Source organism: Hyla sarda, chromosome 9, assembly GCF_029499605.1.
Source record: "Hyla sarda isolate aHylSar1 chromosome 9, aHylSar1.hap1, whole genome shotgun sequence".
NCBI lineage: Eukaryota > Metazoa > Chordata > Amphibia > Anura > Hylidae > Hyla > Hyla sarda.
Window position 1 is genome coordinate 20,978,159 of NC_079197.1, and position 20,209 is coordinate 20,998,367.

At 44.7% G+C, this 20,209-nt stretch overlaps 1 protein-coding gene across 2 annotated transcripts in view; it reads right to left on the bottom strand.

Moving 5' to 3' along the window:
* Positions 1-20,209, bottom strand: part of FLNA (filamin A) — a 155,116-nt gene that overhangs the window by 114,533 nt on the left and 20,374 nt on the right. Inside the window, exon 1 of one of the 2 annotated variants that reach the window (XM_056538302.1) lies at positions 17,929-18,082. The exons of the other annotated variant lie outside the window; for it this stretch is intronic. The gene's annotated coding sequence lies outside the window, so the exon portion shown is untranslated. Of the gene's footprint in view, positions 1-17,928; positions 18,083-20,209 lie in introns of those variants that run through there. 2 annotated transcript variants of the gene reach the window in all.

Sequence of the window (20,209 nt, forward strand, 5' to 3'; positions counted from 1 at the left end):
GTGAACCAGGTGACTTATCCGGTCAATGGGATCTCTCTGGGATAATAGTGCAACCAGAGTTCAGTCTCATGCTGAGGTACAGCTGAGAGAAGTCTGTGGAGTCTGTGAAGTGATTCTGAAGGAGGCCTGAGGCCTAGTCCAGCAACCACACATCTACTACCAGGTAACCCCTGCACCTGGGTGAAAGTCAAAGCCTTGGGTTAAGCACTAAAGTCCGGGGATCAATTCAAGTCAGGTCAGTCAAGTTAGTCAAGTCCAAGTAAGTACAGTCTAGTGTGGGTTGCATACAAGTCAAAACAGTCATACACAACACAATCAACTATAAGTCCCAGCAAGCTGATAAGCTTCCAAGGTTCACCCTGCACCTCTCTTTGTACTAATCTGAGCTGTAACTGATTTTATCATCTATACTGCCTCGGTAAAGTCATATTTTTCGGTAACCTTGCGTCGGAGTAATTATAGCCCCGTGTCTAGCCCAGGAGAAGCTGGCTCAACCTCGGGTGGTGTATAGGTTGACCACGCCCTGGCATCACGAAAAGGTTAATTGCACATTACCCTTACCCGACACTAAAGTAACATAAGTGTATGTGCACATGGGCATAACCTTGCCCATCACCAACGCCATGTCATAGTTCTCTCAGGGTGCTTCCTAATCTGTCAAAGACAGGAGTTCCTGTTCCTGTCAAAGATAGGAGTCCCTGCTCCGGCACAGCTGGCTCAGCTTACACTAACTACATTTGCTATGTGTACCACCACTGAACAGTAAACTGTACATACTTTGGGCAGTTGGGACACTTCCCAACCTGGACTAAATCTGGCTTGGCATTGGACCTGAATCAAATTACATAATTCCCTGCTATTTGCCCGAGCTGCTGCTCAGGGAGTCGACAGCACCATAGTGACCACATAGGGTTACTGCAGCTCAGCTCCCATCCTTTTCAAAAGAAGCTGAGTTGCAGTATCCCAGCACAGCCACTATACAATGTATGGCGCTATTGGCTTCCAGCTCTGTTTCACTGTAAACCCTTTAGCTGCGGCAAACATATGATCGGCTGTGGGTGCTGGGTGTCATACCCCCACTGATCCTGAGGCAATCACTATGTTGTGACTGGGAAACCCATATTTAAGCAGAAGGATTGTTATATATACACTTGGCGAAATTCAGAATGCAGTGTCGACCGCTGATATCAATTGGCACTAGGACTGCACTGACGGTAATACAGTCCGCGGAGCCAAAATACGGAAATTCCACAGGGGTGAACAGAAAACTATGTTCTCCAGCATAGGTAATGCTCAATCGCTGCCTGTGGGTGGCTTTTTTTTTTTTCCATTTAAAGGGGTATTCCAGGAAAAAACTTTATATATCTATATCAACTGGCTCCAGAAAGTTAAACAGATTTGTAAATTACTTCTATTAAAAAATCTTAATCCTTTCAATAATTATCAGCTGCTGAAGTTGTTGTTTTCTGTCTTGCAATAGTGCTCTCTGCTGACATCTCTGCTTGTCTCGGGAACTGCACAGAGTAGAAGAGGTTTGCTATGGGGATTTGCTTCTAAGCTGGGCGGTTCCCGAGCAAGTGTCATCAGAGAGCACTTAGACAGAAAAGAACAGCTCAACTTCAGCAGCTCATAAGTACTGAAAGGATTAAGATTTTTTTAATAGAAGTAATTTACAAATCTGTTTAACTTTCTGGAGCCAGTTGATATATATATATATATATATATATATATATATATATATAAAGTTTTTTCCTGGATAACCCCATTTAACCCCTTAAGGACCAAGGACGTACCGGTACGTCCTTGGTCCTGCTCTTCTGATATAACGCGGGGTTACACAGTAACCCCGCATCATATCACGGCGGGCCCGGCATCATAGTGAAGCCGGGACCCGCCTCTAATAGCGCGCAGCACCGATCGCGGCGCCATGCGCTATTAACCCTTTAGCCGCGCGCTCAGAGCTGAGCCGCGCGGCTAAAAGTGAAAGTGAAAGTTCCCGGCTAGCTCAGTCGGGCTGTTCGGGATAGCCGTGGCTAATCGTGGCATCCCGAACAGCTGACAGGACAGCGGGAGGGCCCCTTCCTGCCTCCTCGCTGTCCGATCGCCGAATGACTGCTCAGTGCCTGGGATCCAGGCATGAGCAGTCATGCGGCAGAATCGTTGATCACTGGTTTCTTATGAGAAACCAGTGATCAACATAGAATATCAGTGTGTGCAGTGTTATAGGTCCCTATGGGACCTATAACACTGCAAAAAAAAAGTGATAAAAAAAAGTGAATAAAGATCATTTAACTCCTCCCCTATTAAAAGTTTGAATCACCCCCCTTTTCCAATAAAAAAAAAAACACAGTGTAAATAAAAATAAAAATAAACATATATGGTATCACCACGTGCGGAAATGTCCGAATTATAAAAATATATCATTAATTAAACCCCTCGGTCAATGGCGTGCGCGCAAAAAAATTCCAAAGTCCAAAATAGTGCATTTTTGGTCACTTTTTATATCATTTAAAAATGAATAAAAAGCGATCAATAAGTCCTATCAATGCAAAAATGGTACCGTTAAAAACTTCAGATCACGGCGCAAAAAATGAGTCCTCATACCGCCCCATACACGGAAAAATAAAAAAGTTATAGGGGTCAGAAGATGACAATTTTAAACGTATTAATTTTCCTGCATGTAGTTATGATTTTTTCCAGAAGTCCGACAAAATCAAACCTATATAAGTAGGGTATCATTTTAATCGTATGGACCTACAGAATAAATATCAAGTGTCATGTTTACCGAAAAAATGTACTACGTAGAAACGGAAGCCCCCAAAAGTTACAAAACAGCGTTTTTTTTTTTCAATTTTGTCGCACAATGATTTTTTTTCCCGCTTCACCGTAGATTTTTGGGCAAAATGACTGACGTCATTACAAAGTAGTAGAATTGGTGGCGCAAAAAATAAGCCATCATATGGATTTTTAGGTGCAAATTTGAAAGAGTTATGATTTTTTAAAGGCAAGGAGCAAAAAACGAAAATGCAAAAACGGAAAAACCCCCGGTCCTTAAGGGGTTAATATCTATTCTGCACAAAACAAGTACAGTGTACAGACAAATCTATAAAGCCAGACCTGACAACCCAAGAGAATTATGTGAATACTGACTGTTGTTTACCAGCAGAGCTGCAGCACCTCAGGCCATATCACGTGTTACCTCTGTGCACGAAGACAGTGCGGGATTAGATGTGGTATGCAACGCGCTTAGCAAACCCTACATTACAAATACTGTAACTAAATGACATCACGAATCAAGAATCCTGATCTCTCAGGAATCTGGACCTGAAAGAACGACCGCTGATATGTCAGGGCTGGGGCTACATGTGTGCACCGTTTATCAAGTCCCTGCCTGTGTGTTCTGTTTAAAGGGGTATTCCAGGAAAAAACTTTTTTCTTTAGATCAACTGGCTCCAGAAAGTTAAACAGATTTGTAAATTACTTCTATTAAAAAATCTTAATCCTTTCAATAATTATCAGCTGCTGAATTTGAGTTGTTCTTTTCTGTCTGGCAACAGTGCTCTCTGCTGACATCTCTGCTTGTCTCGGGAACTGCACAGAGTAGAAGAGGTTTGCTATGGGGATTTGCTTCTAAACTGGGTGGTTCCCGAGACAGGTGTCATCAGAGAGCACTTAGACAGAAAAGAACAACTCAACTTCAGAAGCTCATAAGTACTGAAAGGATAAATATTTTTTAATAGAAGTAATTTACAAATCTGTTTAACTTTCCGGAGCCAGTTGATATATAAAAAAAAGTTTTCTCCTGGATAACCCCTTTAATATCTGGTCAGGGACAATGCCAATATAACAGAGCTCCGGTCCCCGCAGTCCAGCACTTCCGGGTTGGGGGAAATGATGCCAAATGTCGGCTCAGTCAATCGGTGGCTGAGGCAGGACACTGCTGCGGCCGCTGATTGGATTATAGAACAGTGGTGACCGGAGCGCCGTTACACCCGTGACAGCACAGGTTCCCTATGGGGCTTTGCACCTACTCTGGACAGTTCCTGACACGGACAGAGGTGGCAGCAGAGAGCACTGTGGTCAGATTGGAAAGAACTACACAACTTCCTCTGGAGCATACAGCAGCTTATAAGTACTAGAAAGTTTTAGAGTGTCTTTCTACCATGCTGGAGGGAAACTGAGCCAGATTGTCAGATATATAGGGACTTTCCCTTATAGCATCACAATGGAAAGAGTATAGATGTGTTGACGTCCTGTGCCTCATGCAAACTGGGAACAGAACTCTTCATAAAAGGATACCCCTAAAATGATATACACTAGCAGAATGATCATAACCCCTATACTGGTGTTACCCAACTTGTGGCTCTCGTGTTGTTGCAAAACTACAACTCCCAGCATACCCGGACAGCCGTTGGCTGTCCGGGGATGCTGGAAGTTGTAGTTTTGCAACAGCTGGAGGTTCACAGGATGGGAAACACTGTCTTATACCTATACATGAGATAACAGGCTTTGCTTTGGCTTTGTCACCATTGGGGCTCACAATCTAAATTCACCTCTCAGTACGTTTTGGGAGAGTTCGGGAGGAAACCGGAGTACCTGGAGGAAACCTACACAAACACAGGGAAAACATACAAACTCCTTGCAGATGTTGTCCTTGGTTGGACTGGGACCCTAGGACCCCAGGACCCAAGGCAAGGCAACAGTGCTAACCACTGAGCCACTGTGCTGCTCACCGTATGGACTCTTTGGCCCTCATTTACTATTGCAAACCCCACATGATTTGTCGGGTTGTGCGCCAGATTCTGTCGCATTGCGCCAGACATTCTGTCTGTGCCAGAATTTGCGCCAGAATTGAAGAAACCCCGACTAACTCTCCATTTTGCTAAGAAAACCCGAAAAGGAGCGTGGCTGCTGGTGAAAGGGGCGTGGTCTCCTAAAAGGGGCGTGTTCCCGACATTTTCACAAAAACCCAACATATTTACTAAGGTTTCCACATAAAATGTGGTGGATTTGAGCTGAGGAAAACCCCACAGATCAGAATATGTGTAAAAAAAAGCAAAATGTAGGGAAAGTGGAAAATATAGGGAAACCTTAGTAAATACCGTGGAAAATAAATTGCAGGGAATTAAAACCCACAAAGAAACCTACACTCCACTGAGGGCCTTTGTCTATGTCCAGTTTCACATAAGTGTGTATTACGGACACATTTTTGCATCTGTATTATGGCAGCAAGTTCCAACCTGACCAGTGTCAATTGAAATCATTAGCCATAATATGGATGAAAAGTTGTGTCCACTATACACCTGTGTGAAATCGGGCCTAACATTCACTTGGTATAGTATCTGTGGATCAGCGATGCCCCTCTTCCACACAATAACTATTGATTAAAGTGTACCCGTCAGAACCAACAAAAAATATTTTTTTTTAGTATATCACTCAGTACCTAATCCTGACCATGTACATCTAATTTTTATGTGTCTAGCACCTTTATTTATTTGTTTTATTACACTTTTTTAATTTAGCTCACTAGTCTGAATTCCTCTCAAAGGGAGGGGGCGTGGCCTCACTGTGCAGGTCTCCGCCCCCTCCCTCTGTATGTTGTCTGCTCACATTTCCCCTAGCATTAGTAAAACTACAACTCCCAGCTTGTCCTCACTGACAGTAGCGGGACACAAGCTGACAGTGGGAGGATTTTTCCTCCAGCTGTGATTCCTGCTCTCACAGCTGTCAATCAAAGAAGTGTGTCCATGACATAGGTGATGATGCATGGACACAGCAGGACTAGTATGTGTCCAAGCAGGCAGGGGGGGCAGTTGTTTGACTGGCTTTTTCAGTATGAAATACTGTAAATTTTCTAATGAAAGCAATTACAAAACCTATTGGTTATACATGCTTTACAACATATCAAAAGTTTTTGTATCTGACAGGGCCCATTTAAGCCCCGCACATGGACAAGAGTGACATTATTTTTGGAAGAGAGCAGCCATTATTTTTTGTAATGCCATACATCTACTTTATCAGCCAGTAACTAGTACCATATGTTATTTCTTGAAGCAGAACTAGAATCACAAACATTTTAGAGAACAGAAGAGTTTGTTTTTCATTGCCAATGTGAGTCAACGGCAAAAATCTGCAAAACCACAATAATTGCTTTTGTATAAAATTCTGCTTGTCCGAGGTGAACGATGACTTCTCTGAGTTTGGAAAAGCCCCTCTAACAATGGCTGCAGTCCGGAAGGTCAACAGGAAAGAATGAATGTGTGTACGTATGGTGGGGACAGTAAAGGAGATGTACCAGAAGACCATCCTTATTATAAATACAGAAGAGGAACCCCGATTCCCCCATTTCAGAAAGATAATTTACGTGTGTCATGTTTAAACAGGGAAAGATAGGGCTTCAAATAGGACGCCGGCTCCACGAGGCGCAGGATGAACTCAGCAGGAGACCAGGTATAAGGAGATGGTTTAATGCTAAGATGAAACCCGTTTCACTGCAATCACGCAGCTTCATCAGGCATACCTGATGAAGCTGCGTGATTGCAGTGAAAGGCGTTGCATCTTGGGATTATCTATGTTTATCTGGTCTCCTGCTGAGTTTATCCTGCGCCTCGTGGAGTCGGCGTCCTATTTGAAGCCCTATCTTTCCCTGGAACTATACCAGCCGGAGGGCAGCGGATTACTTACTTTCTTCACGCGCATACCATTGTTGAGTATGTTGTTACACAACAATTTGGGGTGAGCAGCTTTCATGCCTAGCCTTTTCATTTATATGTATATATCTCTTTTAATGCACCATGGGGAGCTCTTTTATCTCCCTTTAGATGTTTAAACAGGCACTGTTATTTGAACAAGCTTTGCATAGACCAATAGTACAAGCAAATATAAGAAACTTGTTAGTCAAAAATGCTTCTTTCTCTTGTTATCAAGCTTCTTCCCCCCCCCCCCTTTGCTGTTCAAATTCTCTATGAAAATTATCTCAGCTTTGCCCTGTGTCTGCAAGACAAGCAATAAGGGGGAGATTTATAAAAACCTGTGCAAAGGAAAAGTTGTACAGTTGCCCATAGCAACCAATCAGATCGCTTCTTTCATTTTACAGAGGCCTTGTTTAAAATGAAAGAAGTGATCTGATTGGTTACTATGGGCAACTTTTCTGTTGGACAGGTTTTCATAAATCTCCCCATATAAGACTATGGAGTGTGTGTGTGGGGGGGGGGGGAGCTCTGCCCTCCTGCTCTTGGAGAATTGCAAATTAGAGTCCAAGCCTGCAGAGCAGAACTCTGCTGAAAATACCATACACAGCTGTACGGGCATGATGGGAGTTGTAGTATCCCCGTTTGCAACATCTGGAGGTCCACAGCATGGAGACCACTGATCTATGGGCAGTATAGAAACAGCGCCTTTTAGAGTTTACAATTAAAGAGTACCAGCCATTATGCAAAACGTTTGAAATTTTCTAGCGACATATCAAAAGTTTGGATCGGCAGGGGTCCTAGGAACAAGTCAAAAGTTTGGATAAGGAGGGGTCCAGACTTCCGCCGATCTGGATGTACTCTGTGCGTTCTGTAACGGCTCTGTGTCGCCTTATTGAGACAAACTCTTCATGTAAGTCTATGAGAGTGTTTCGAACATGTGACACAGCGCACAGTAGCGTGGGCTTCTCTTGGCTAGTTCTCCTGATCGGTGGAGGTCTGGACCCCCGCAAATTCAAACTTTTGACATGTTAGGACATGTCAAAAGTTTTGCATGATGACGGGTACTCCTTAAAAAAAGTTACTAGATAGGATGGCTCTTCACCTACATATTCCCTTCTGGCACCCAAAAGCACCCTATGCGCCTCCATGAGCTCATGTTTTGAGAAAGCTTTGACATTGGTCCTTTTTATTTTTTGAATTCATTTATACAGAACCAACATCTTCCCCAAAACTGAACGGAGGCAAAAACACGAGGAGAATATACAAATTCCTTGCAGATGTAGATGTGGTTGGATTTGTGCTCCGAGTACCCTATGGCTACTTTAAGTGTAATATGGACTCATCTTGTTGTCCCGATTGCAGCCAAATGTCCCAGTCTGACAGTGGGTCTAATGACGTGACTCTATGATGCTGTTAGTTTGGGGTATTAGACCCGCGAGCAGGTGCAGGATACAGATTGTAGAATAATTAAGGTCAGCATATCCTTGGAATATGAAAACAGGAGTGATCTGAGGAAACCAAGCGATATCATTACTGCACATTACAGTAATAGTATCTTCGGCTTGGGAGAGTTTCCTCTGGGTACAGTGGTTTCCTCCAATATACCAATGGGTTAAAAACAGGCTTCCTCCAAAATTAGCCTGTGTGTGTGTGTACATGAGATATGAAAAATTGCATTGTGGGCCACCATACTGATGATAGGGGCTGATGTAAGGGGACATATTCTTTGAACACTCATGGACTCAAGCACTCTTATTTTTTAGGACTCCCAGCTGTAAGGACACTATGAAAGCCACCATATTGTAGTTTTTGAAAACAGTTACCCAACACGTGACTATATATATATGACTTCATATGTGTCACTGGTGCATATTCAAGACCTGTCAATAGCTTGTTTTCTTAACCGATTGCCAATGGATGATCCCCAATACACCAGATGACTGGGTGGCCTTCAAAATGGCATCTTCCTATACTGAGTTGGGTAAATGAAAGATGACACCGATGACCGACTGACCTCACTTTATAATGGGTGATGGTCCAACCTGCGGGACCACAACTGATCCGCATTATAAGTCTCTGTTCGCGCGGTGGAATTTCTAAGCGGAATATTCCACTGTAGTGATTTCAATGGAATTCTGCTGCACTATGCACTCAGCGGCCACTTGGAAATGCATTGCCGTCTATGAAGACGGTGCATTTCCGGGTGGTCCTAGTGCCGACGAATCAAGCTCATGTGTGGAAGTCCTTCCGTATTTTCCGAGCGGGTATTCCGCACATATTCCACTGAAGCCGGCCCAATTCGGTGAAATGGCATCCCAGTGCGGTTCCTGGAAAGACTGAACAGGGATACAGTGCTGATTCAATGCCGCGGACCCTTTTCAGGATCTGTGCATTGGACCCCCCTGGTATATCCTTGTCCTCACTTTATAACAGTGTTTCGCAACCAGGGTACCTCCACCTGTTGCAAAACTACAACTCCCAGCATGCCCGGACAGCCGTTGGCTGTCCGGGCATGCTGGAAGTTGTAGTTTTGCAACAGCTGGAGGTACCCTGGTTGGGAAACACTACTTTGTAAGATCAAAATACCCCATGCTTTTATACATTATGCCCTATTCTTTTTCTATCCAATTTACAATGAGGACACTTTTGCTTCCTTCGTAAAAACTCGACTAATATCGCAACAAGAATAATTATGAGCCACTTTTATTTTTCAGATACAGTATATTTCCCCTTTCAAAAAGAAAACCTACTAACCCCCATGTGGCGTGCCCGATACGGAGACCTCAACTTAATTGCCGAATATTATTAGAGCACCACAACATTTCCTACAGGAAAACGCTGACCTCATCACGCTGACAGAACCCAGAGGAGGTCAGGGCAGGGTGCAGCCAGAACATGGAATTTGGGGGAGGAAACTCAAAAGGGAACAAGACTGCTGAAATGTTCTCAATGCAGTCAAAGATCCGACTATTTAAAGCTTTGACGTTAATGCTTTTTACATATGGAGGGATTTGCCAGTGGGTAGCATGGTGGCTCAATGGTTAGCTCTGTCGTCTTACAGCAGTATTGGGCACTTGGGTTCGAATTTGACCAGGAGCCATATTTGCCCGGAATTTTCGGGGTTAAGGAACACCCTATAAAAAAGGGGTTTTCTGATTTAGGCTATGTTCACACAGCTTAAAATGCAAGAGGACATTCCGAACATTTGTTGTGTCGACGGCACTAGGACCGCTCGGAAATGCACCATCATCATAGACAGCAATGGATTTCTGAGCGGAATCTGCAGAAACATTGAACAGGTTCAATGTTTCTGCAGACGCCGGAATCAGGATTTCCGCGGCAGAGACATCTGCATCGGAAATTCCACCTTGTGCACAGTGCAGCAGAATCCCATTGAAATCAATAGGACTCTGCTGACAACATGATGGATTGAACACCAAGTCCTGGCTATACCTAGTCTGCGCTGAGACCCTGACTAAACTTTTGATATGTCTGCATTAGAGATGAGCAAAGTTACAGTAACGAACTTCTCGGCTCGGCAGTTGATGACTTTTCCTGCATAAATTAGTTCAGCTTTCAGGTGCTCCGGTGGGCTGGAAAAGGTGCATACAGTACTCGGAGAGTCTCTTAGGACTGTATCAACCTTTTCCGGCCCACCGGAGCACCTGAAAGCTGAACTAATTTGTGCAGGCTAAAGTCAGCAACCACCGAGCCGTGAGGTTCGTGACGAATCGAAGTACTGTAACTTCACTCATCTCTAGTCTGCATATATGTCTTTTTCTATAATAAAAGTAACACTTTCATTAAAAATATCGTAAAATACACTAAATCACCTTGCTGATTTACCCTGTTGCTTTTGATTATGTCTCTGCTGATGGCATTGCAGACTATCACAGAGTCAATAGAGGCAGGCTGAGCACCGCTGCTTGACTCAGCAAGGTGATTATGTAGTGGTCCCTCAACTTCCAATAGTCTCAGGTTACAATATTTTCGGTCTTTTCTGGACCATTGTAACATAAACCTAGACTCGTTACACAATGCTACGGACAGTCCAGATCTGGGAAACATGTCAATGGCTGCCCTATAGCAAAGATCCAAATGGGCCTCCTTGCCCCCTTTCCAGAACGGCCTGGTGTTTGTAACCACAATCCTTAGCGGACAGCATGGTGGCTCATTGAATAGCACTGTTGTGCAGGAATCCTAAGACAACATCTGCAAGGAGTCTGTATGTTCTCCCCGTGCTTGTGTGGGTTTCCTCCCACACTACAAAAACATACTGATAGGTGAATTTAGAGATCGAGCCTCAATGGAAGCAATCTGAGGGTACAGCGATGCGGAATCTGTGTGCGCTATATAAATAAAGCATTATTATTATGATTATTATCAATAATAATGGTGCCCATACACTATGCAAGGCTGAACCAGGGTGCCTCTAGCTGTTGCAAAACTACAACCCCCAGCATGCCCGGACAGCCTTTGGCTGTCCTGGCAATGCTGGGGGTTGTGGTTTTGCAAGAAGCTGGAGGCAACCTGGTTGTGAAAGGTCTATGACAGCTTCCCGTTTCTTCCGACGATAGCTGATGGATAGAAGAATTGGGTGGCAAAAAATCCAACACGCCCGACCCTTCTCTTCATTCGGCTGTCTGCCTGCGGCTTACCCCTCCCCATAGAAAACACATGAACATTTGGCCATGCTGAATATGTATGGGGAATTCGGGAGAGCTCTATAGCCAGTTTTAGGTGCTGCTAATGCAGCTCCCTAGGAAACGGAATCCTGTACAACTAGGGCTTGTCCCCCCTCTTTCCAAAGGACCCGTTGTCGTACTCGCACAACAGATCGGTATGTTTGTCCACATTCTTCACGATACCACACAATATCGCACGGAATACAGATTTCCGCCATCCAGCATAAACCTCCCTCCTGCCTGCAAGTCCTCATGATGTAATCTCGTAGTTATACTGAACGCACGGGTTCCACAATTACCCATTAAAATAAACATTGCCTATTACATCCGCTTCCTGTAAGAGAATTGAATCAAGCTTAATTTTTTATTTCTTTTATTTTCCGCAACAAATAACCTTCTGCGCTGGACGGATGCACAACACAGGGTCCTTAATCGCAAAGCAAAGGCCCTGGCAGGGAATGGGTTAAGGGCCAAAAATAAAAAAAAAATAGAACATTTGTTATGGGTTAAACTTCAGGTAGCGATGAAGGGGTTGTCTTTTGAGTTTATTAGTACCGTACGTGATGTGGATGAGTTTCTGAAGTGGTTGACTTAAAGGTCAGTACAGACAAGTGCGGATTAAAGTGTTTACTTTATCTTGCAGTACAGTGAGGTATTTATCTGTCCGTGCGCTCCGTCTTCTGCTGCACAACGACTTCTTCCATATGGATCTACTTGATGAAGATGACATTGGAATGTTAATAGAAATATATGGCTGTCATCGTCAATGTCTACTTATACTGAAGAGCAGAATGTACACATGAAGGAGTGAATCTATAGATCAGTGTTTCCCAACCAGTGTGCCTCCAGCTGTTGCAAAACTACAAATCCCGGCATCTTCAGCATGCCCTGACAGTTGAATACCACTGTTCTACATGGGCTCCTGCCCCTGCATTGTCTCTCTCAGTGTTTCCCAAACAATATGCCTTTAGTTAATGCAAAACTACAAGTCCCAGCATACCCATCTACCACTGTTTTCCAACCTGTCTCTCCAGCTGTCATGAACTTACAACCCCCAGCATGCCCTGACAATTGGAGATCACTGTTCTACATGGGCTACTGCCTTGGCATCGTCTCTATCCAATGTGCCATTTGCTGTTGCAGAACTACAACTCCCAGCATGCTGGGAGTTGTAGTATTGCAACAGCTGGATGCACATTGATTAGGAAACACTGCTCTAGATCAGTGATTCCCAACTAGTGTGCCTCCAGCTGTTGCAGAACTACAATTCCCAGCATGCCTGGACAGCCGCTGGCTGTCCAGGCATGCTGGAAGTTGTAGTTTTGCAACAGCTGGAGGCACACTGGTTGGGAATCACTGCTCTAGATGATCGGTTATCCCTGTTTTTCTTGCAGTTCTGGGGCCCTGAGTTTGTTTCCAGTTAGGTCAACATCTGCATTTGAGTTTGTATGTTCTTCCTGTTGAGTTTCCTCCCACACTCCAAAAAAACATATAGATTACCTGATTTATTATGGCATTGGCCCTAGAGCGTGTACAGAGTTATATAAATCAAGGGAAATAGATAACATGTTCATCAGTTATTTTAGTTTAAGGTGTGAACCCAGCCTTAAATGCTATGAATCTTATCAGCTATCACAGCTTTATAGGATAAGGACATCTTACATGGAAGGTTTATAGCAGTGTTTCCCAACCAGTGTGCCTCCAGCTGATGCAAAACTGCAACTCTCAGCATTCCTTTGGCATGTGTATCCATATATGCCCATATACATGTTACAATTGTTCTATATAGATATATAATAGCTGCCAGGTAAAAGCTACGTCTACTGATCCCCCCCATACACATGCCTGTCTATGTCTACTGATCCCCCCATACACATGCCTGTCTAGGTCTACTGATCCCCCCATACACATGTCTGTCTATGTCTACTCATCCCCCCCCCATACACATGCCTGTCTAGGTGTACTGATCCCCCCATACACATGTCTGTCTATGTCTACTGATCCCCCCTACACATGCCTGTCTAGGTCTACTGATCCCCCATACACATGCCTGTCTTTGTCTACTGATCCCCCCCCTACACATGCCTGTCTATGTCTACTGATCCCCCCATACACATGCCTGTCTAGTTCTACTGATCCCCCATACACATGCCTGTCTATGTCTACTGATCCCCCCCCCATACACATGCCTGTCTATGTCTACTGATCCCCCCCTACACATGCCTGTCTATGTCTACTGATCCCCCCATACACATGCCTGTCTATGTCTACGGATCCCCCCATACACATGCCTGTCTATGTCTACTGATCCCCCCATACACATGCCTGTCTAGGTCTACTGATCCCCCCATACACATGCCTGTCTAAGTCTACTGATCCCCCCATACACATGCCTGTCTAGGTCTACTGATCCCCCCATACACATGCCTGTCTAGGTCTAGTGATCCCCCCCCCCATACACATGCCTGTCTAGGTCTACTGATCCCCCCCATACACATGTCTGTCTATGTCTACTGATCCCCCCCGTACACAGTTTTTCAAGCCACAAGCAATAGGAAATGTATAGGAAGGATGTATACTACTCCTTCCTGCTGGATGCACTTCTGGCTTTTATCCGAAACACTATGTGTGAACCAGCCCTAACACTGAGGTTACATTAACATGTAAGTCCACGCCATCGTCACATTAGATAAAACGTGTTCCTTTCTAATCCAGTTTTTTTCCAAGCAATGTGCCTCCAGCTGTTGCAAAACTGCAACTCCCACCATGCTGGGAGTTGTAGTTTTGCAACAGCTGGAGGCACACTGGTTGGGAAACACTGTTCTAAGCAGTATGGAGAAGTGAACCTATAGATCAGTGTTTCCCAACCAGTGTGCAAAACTACAACTCCCAGCATGCCCAGATGGCCATCATAAGAAAATTCCCAACAGAATACGACAATAGATCACCACACCGGACTGGAGCAATGACCCATGCGTTTCAGACTCTTTTATTCGTGGTCTGTGTTCACATGTAGTATTTAAAGTCGTCGACAAAAACCAGATGTGGGTGGAAAACGGAGGAAAAAATATTGTCGGTTCCAATACTGACCGAAAATACTACAACAAAGCCTAAAGGTTGTCAATAAAAATTGCACTGATTTTTTGTGAAAAAACAAACATTAACATAGCGCTGGCCACACCTGTACCACTCTGCCCATAAGATGCATGTGCGCCATTTAAAAATAGTCCTTGGTGTCTGCCACTCCCTATTAGTTAGTATGGGGGAATCTGTGTTGCCAAATGAGGGGGGGGGGGGGGGGGGGGGACATAAATGTAGTAAACTGGCCCAATCTTATCCATGGAGGGCGCTATTATGCACGGTCGTCTTCCCCCCAGTGTTGGTGAAGTCATCAGAGCAACAATCAAAGACAAAAGAATTACATCAGACTGCGATCAAACATGTAACTCGACACCCTACAGCATGAAAATCTATGGCCACTGGGGAACTACAAGTCTCTGCATGCCTCCTCCTCATACTCCTGATACTAAGTATGCCAGTGTTTCCCAACCGGTGTGCCTCCAGCTGTTGCAGAACTACAACTCCCAGCTGGGAGATATAGTTTTGCAACAGCTGGAGGTACCCTGGTTGGGAAATGCTGCCCCATTGTAAGTATACCAGTGTTTCCCAAACGGTGTGCCTCCAGCTGTTGCAAAACTACAACATGAAAATCTATGGCCACTGGGGAACTACATGTCTCTGCATGCCTCCTCCTCATACTCCTGATACTAAGTATGCCAGTTTTTACCAACCGGTGTGCCTCCAGCTGTTGCAGAACTACAACTCCCAGCATGCCCGGACAGCCTTCGGCTGTCCGGGCATGCTGGGAGTTGTAGTTTTGCAACAGCTGAGGCACCCTGGTTGGGAAATATGGTATCTATGCTTCTTGGTAATCCACAGGTTGTCTTCCGGTGATTAGCGGTCTCCAGTATTTTATGGGTTAAAGGAGGCACCACATGAAGCTGCATTATTATACTCTATCTATAAGTATATATGCTTGTCCAAATGAAGGGACCTTGTTGTTTTTGGTATAGTATAGTGAAAAAACAGCACCACTCCTGTCCTCAGGTCCTGTGCGGTAGTACAATTCAACTCTGTTGATATTAATGGGCACCGAGCTGCCATACCGCACACAAACTGGGGACAAGAGTGGCGCTGTTTCTGGAAGAAAGCAGTTTTGTTTTTTTTGCTAATCCTTATTAAATCAAACCTGTCTATAAAACATGCTGCCTGTTTTAGTGCGGGAAGAGCTGAGCACATTGATATATATAGTTTTGATGGACAAGATTTAGTATCACTTCTGCTCATTCTGGCCATCAAGCCCCCTTCCATAGACTTGCATTGAGGGGGCGGGGTGTGACGTCATGAGGGGTGGGTCTATGACGTCACGAGTTCCCGTCGCCGGCTCCAGTGTTCAGAACAGTTTCGAAGGAGTACCCCTTTAAGAGTCCAAAGGGCGGTCCTACTTAGTGATTGACAGCTTTCCCTGAATAAGCATTTGAACACAGATAAGTGTCAGTCACTGATCAGGACCGCCCATTGGGCTCCTAAATCTTTAAATGAATATACATAAATTTAGTTGAATCTTTCCGCCTACCACAAAAAAACTAACTATATATTAATTTACTCAATTTCTTTTGTCCTATAACAATGTTTCCCAACTATTGTGCCTCCAGTTGTTGAAAAACTACAACTCCCAGCATGCCCAGACAGCTATTTGCAACAGCTGGAGTCAGGACCACCTAGTGGACTCCTAAACTAATAAATGAATATACACAAATTCTGCTAAATCTTTTCCCAAAGTTTTGCAATAGTTTGAGTCAGCACCGCCCACTGGACTCATAAAACCATTAAATGAAAAAAGACACAGATTCTACTAAATCTTTTCCCAAAATAAACTGTATATCAGTCTACTCAGCCCCTCTTGCCCTATAACAGTGTTTCCCAACCATGGTGCCGCTAACTATTGCAAAACAACAACTCCCAGACTGCCCAGTCACAGTTAATGGATTAGGAGTCCAGTGGGTGGTCCTACTAGGACCGCCCACTGGACTCCTAATCCATTAACTGAATATACACAAATTATTCTGAATCCTTGCCCCCCCCCCAACAAAAAAAACTATCATTTAATCTGCTCAACTTCTTTTGTCCTATAACAGTGTTTCCCAACCGATGTGTCTCCAGCTGTTGCAAAACTACATCTCCCAGCATGCCCGGAAAGTCTTTTGCAGCTCTTGCAAAACTACAAATCCCAGTGTACCCAGACTGTCTGGGCACTTTGGGAATTGTAGTTCTGCAACAAGTTGGAAAACACTACATGACGTGATGTAGACAGATCAAATTGAATGTTCAACATGACAGATTCCAGCCAAAAATGGAACGGGTCCCAATAGATTTCCTATTGTGGATATTCGAAGTGCCCAGTAAGCGAGCATATGGGTTTACAGATGACCTTTACAGATCAGGACATTTACCTATTCCTCATTGTAGTGTTTCCCAGCCAGGGTGCCTGCAGCTGTTGCAAAACTACAACTCCCAGCTTGCCCGGACAGCCTTTGGCTGTCCGGGCATGCTGGGAGTTGTAGTTTTGCAACAGCTGGAGGCACACCGATTGGGAAACACTGGTATACTTAGTATCAGGAGTATGAGGAGGAGGCATGACGAGACTTGTAGTTCCCCAGTGGCCAATAGATTTTGCAACAGCTGGAGGCACCCTGGTTGGGAAATGCTGCCCCAATGTAAGACATTAAAATCCATCACTTCCTAATGGAAACTATCACATTGCTCGCTTACATTCAGCAGTCACCCCTGCATATCGGTGCTACAGTATGAAACAGCTGTAACCATGACTAGTAACAAGGTTAGGTTGCTGCCTTTGTAGCTTGCATAAAATTGACACTTTTGTACCCAAGCTGTCACCATGACTGTCACACACACAGAGCAGCTGTTATATAGATCAGCTGCCGGCATTGTAGGTAGATTCGGTCCCTGACAGCTAGGACACGCTTATCAATGTTTATGGTTGTAGTTTTTTTTTTTTTTTTATTAATTTTTTATCAAAAAGGTGCACACCTAACTTAGGCGCAAGTCCACAGGTGACATGCAAAAATGTTAAAAACTATTATTTTATACAAATATATATATATATATATATATATATATATATTATTAATTTTTTCTTAAATATAGGTTTGCACCTAAATGCAAAAAAAAAAAAAATGTTTAAATGATAAATTCGAGACCGCTGTAAAAAAGGTAAATAAAATAACCGCAAAGAGCTCTACTACAGATGAGTTTTGGAAAACGTCAACTGCGCCAAAGTGTGCGCCCAACATACGCCAACAGAACCAGTGTACATCCAATGATAAATCGCCCCTCTGACTTCTGGAATCGCATGTCCCCAAGCCGGTTCTGCGCTAAGGGGCGACTCCGCAGTCCACATCTGTAAGTGCCCCAGATGGAGAGATGGCACAGGGTATCGCTGTGCCCCCCTCCAGGATCAGTCAGCTTACCTTTTCCTTTTCTGCAACTTCCAGAATAGAGGAGCGGAGAGGCTGGAGCTGCTGCTGGCTGTGGCTTCTCTCTGTACAGGGGATAATGCCTCCCAGTCGCCCCTGACAATTCGATTACACCCCCTAGATGTCTCCTCTCTCTCTCCCTCCGAGATTGAGAAAGCCTTAATTGGTAAAATAGCAAAGTGAAGAAGAAGAAGAAGGGGGAGTTTATGGCAGATCAGGAGGGACCCCGCCTCCCCGGGCTCAGGGATGAGGTCAGCCTTCATTTCCTCAGAAGCCTGACTTTCTGCACAGCCTCAAGGCAAAAAAAAAAATGGGATGCCTGCTCCCAAGGAATTTAACCCCTTCAGGAGTAGTGGGCATATAGTATTGGGAAAGAAGGGGGGGGGGGGGGGGGGGGGGGGGTAGGGTTGTATTTGGGAACTGGCTTCCCCAGAAACAGCTGCATGATATGTATCCAGATCAGTGTTTCCCAACCAGGGTGCCTCCAGCTGTTGCAAAACTACAACTCCCAGCATGCCCAGACAGACGAAAGCTGATAAGACCTTATAATCGAACACTGTTTCCCAATCAGGGTAACTTTAGACGTTGCAAAACTACAACTCCCAGCATGCCCGGACAGACGAAAGCTGATAAGACCTTATAATCCAACACTGCTTCCCAACCAGGGGTAACTTCAGCTGTTGCAAAACTACAACTCCCAGCATGCCCGGACAGCTGAAGATTGATAAGCCCTTACAATGGGGCAGTGTTTACCAACCAGGGTGCCTCCAGTTTTGCAACAGCTGGAGGCACATTGCTTGGGAAACAATGAGATAGAGACAATGCCAGGGCAGAAGCCTGTGTAGAATAGTGGTGGACAACTGTCAGGGCATGCTGGGAGTTGCAGTTTTGAAATGGCTGGACAGACAAGTTAAGAAACACTGATAAATGAGGATGCTGGTAGTAGTAGTTGTTTCAATAGCTGGAGAGACAAGTTAAGAAACACTGATAAATGAAGATGCTGGGGGTTGTAGTTTTGCAACAGCTGGAGGCACATTAGTTAGGAAACTAGAAATAGAGGCAATGCTGGGTCAGGAGCCTGGGTAGAACAGTGGTCGCCAACTGACAGGGCATGCTGGGAGGTTGTAGTTTTACATTAGCTGGAGAGACAGGTTGGAAAACACTGATAGATGGGCATGTTGGGAGTTGTAGTTTTGACAACAGCTGAATAAATACAGGTTGGGAAACTCTGATGTAGAGGCTGATTTTGTGGGTATGTTCAGGATACACTAAAGATTTTTAGATTAGCAACTACAGGACACAAAAGTCAGCTGTGCCTCCTGCAGACGGATGGGTGCTTGTCATACTGCCCATTGTAATCTTTAGTGCAAAAGGCTGTCCGGGCATGCTTGGCTTACCTGGGGCAGTTAAGGCTACCCCCCCCCCCCCCCCCCCCCCCACACACACACACACACACACACACCCCACCCCTTTTTCTGTACACACAAAAGTTGCTGTTTATGCTGAAAAAAAAAAGCCTGCAACAATTGTATTAATAGTTAATAGATCACTCCTACAATAATGGATAGGTATCCGTTCTCATTAATAAATGTAACCATCTGTGAACTATGATGGAGCGCCCACAGAACAGACTCTGGACTAGCTGCCCACTATATATATTACTGTACAAGCTGCAGAATGATTACATGCCACCTATATAAATGCTTGGCCTAGTCACACTGAGGTGCAGCAGGGAGGGGTCACACATCAGTGGTTTCCCAGCATACGTACATGAAGAACAAGCAGCTCCGCACTTATTGTGACACTCGTTCTCTTCATCCCCACTGAAAAGAGACTCATGTTGGAAAAGTTGAGGACCCCTAATTATGTTAGAATTCACATGACTTGCCCTCTTCAGTGTGGACTTTGAAAGTCTTACTGTCATTTAGTTAAAGTAGATATGCGGCGGAAAAAAACGTACCCCTATGCGCAGGGGGGATAAGTGTCTGATCACGGGGGTCCGACTGCTGGGACCCCCTACAATCTACTGTACAGAGCCCTGGATCTGCTCCTGTAATGATGTGCGACACCCAGCATGGAAGCTGGTCGATACATGCCCCCTCCATTCATCTACTATGGGAGAGGCGCAAATGCTGTGTCTCCGCCTCTGCCATAGAGATGAATAGAGGGGGGCGTGTTTCGACCAGCTTCCGTGCTGGGTACAACAAGAGCATTAGAGGAGCAGAATTTGGGCCGAGCCAATGCCCCATACGGGAGATCAGCGGTCAGACCCCTC